We start from the raw sequence: 2,083 nt of genomic DNA, 5'->3' as shown, positions 1-2,083 counted from the left end.
CTCTCTCTCTCTCTCTCTCTCTCTTTCTCACACACCCACCCACACACACACACACACACACACACACACACACACATGCGAAGGACAACAGTTGCGGGGCGGGGGACGGGGGGGGCGTGGAGGAGGGAGACCAAAAAAATTATATTATTGTGTGTATTTTCGCCATTGCGTTTATTGATCGTATGTGACCACTTGAATGAGCACGAAAAAGCCCAGGCTTGTTGCTCAAGTGCTCCTTTCTCTTTATTGAGCGCTGTGTTTTGTCTTGTTTCTTGGTAATAAAATGTTGAAACTAACACAAGGCAAGAGAGGCAATGCCTTCAAGACTCACTTCTGATACACTAAAGAAAATAAAAGATATAAAAAAGAAAAAGAAAAATAAATAAATTTCATCATTAAAATGTGTTCTGTATTTGTTATTCTAAAGCTTTGGGTTAAAAAAAATGTTGTTGTTGTTGTTTTTTGTTTTTTAAAAGCCTGAGAGCAGATTCGAAGCCAGCATGTTCGGGGAGAAATAAACTGTCTTAGTCACAACACTATTGTAGATATATCAATGACGTTTCAAATATTAACATTTAAGCATGCTTCTTTGAAGCGTGATAAATCGATTGCAGTATTCGAAGTGATAACGCTGTTAAAATCATGTTATTTTGGTGTATCTCGGGCACTTAAGAAGTCTTTAACTCACTCAGTACGGCCAGTCCTCTCTTCTCCTCTACACAGACCCCTCGGATGTCCAGTGGGTGTCTGCATGAACCAACCTTTAGCTTCCGTCGTCAGAATTGTGGTATTCTTTGTCAACATTCACCTCTTCAGTATAAGAGCCTTCCGCTTGCAATATTTTGATGATGGTAATTGGGGTGAAACGCTGTTAACGTCGTCCCTTTCGCCGTTCGTATGGAGAGAGTTAAAGTCTACGGTAAAGTTGACATTGCCATCGCCTCAAGCACACTGCAACTAGATAGATGTTCGATAAGTTTTGTTACTCTCGCCGGGAAACTACGACACGGTCGATTCAATTTCTCTTTTGTCCACTTTAAAATATTATATGCAGTGAACATGTCGATGATGTAGTTTGTGTCACTGTATGTGTTCTGACCAAAGTGTGTATTTCTGTTCTTTTAGCTGTGAACAAGGAAAAAAACAAGATCTGCACAGACCAGCCTAGACAAGGTTGACCGAAACTCAGTGAAACGGTCATTTCAGCTTCTTTTATGTTCATTCTAGATAATTTGGTGTCCACATAAGAATATTCATATGCAGTAAACACGCCGATGGTGTATTAAGTGTCACTGGATATGTTCTTTCCAGAATTTGTATTTCTTTCCTTTTAATTGCGGACAAGAAAAACGAGATCATGCCGCCTTCTTACCACGCATAGTATCATTCCTGCAACTGGGAAGGGGTAAAATGGTGTTTTGGGAATCTGGAAATAGCTTCAACGAAATAAATCGTTAATGATCCGGAAATACGGCTTAATTCGGGAGACTTACAAACTATTATTTTCATGACTGTGAAGAATTTTTTCCTGCTATTTTCAAGCTATATATCGGTATTGACAGACAAAGTATTTCCAGAGAAAATGGCAATATCAAAGTTTACCACGGACACGCATACAAACATACATACAGACACACACACACACGCGCGCGCGCGCGCACGCAAACACACACACACACATACACACACACGCAAGTACGCACACACACACACACACACACACACACACACACACACACACACACACACACAACCAAACGCTGGGTTAAAACAGAGACATATAAAAAAGAAAAAGCGGCAATACAAAGGTATCCAGGAGTCATGACCTGGATGCGGCCCGGCTCCCTCAGAGTGTAAGGAGTTAAGGGCCGAAACACTTGACTAAGGGCTTAACTCTCTGATGACCTTGTACTGTCCAGCTCTCGCCAGAGTTTCTTATCACTAGTCTTACTTTGTTTGGACAAGTGGGTCAACGACAACAACAACAACAACAACAACAAAAAAGCTACAACAACAACAACAACAAAAGAAAGAATACAAGCCAGAGCTTCTGTAGAAAACCACAAGACATGAACGGTCCCAC

The sequence above is a fragment of the Babylonia areolata genome, chromosome 5 (assembly GCF_041734735.1).
Source record: "Babylonia areolata isolate BAREFJ2019XMU chromosome 5, ASM4173473v1, whole genome shotgun sequence".
Classification (NCBI taxonomy): Eukaryota; Metazoa; Mollusca; class Gastropoda; order Neogastropoda; family Buccinidae; genus Babylonia; species Babylonia areolata.
The sequence above is the reverse complement of the archived record's forward strand: the minus strand, read 5'-3'. Positions refer to the sequence as shown.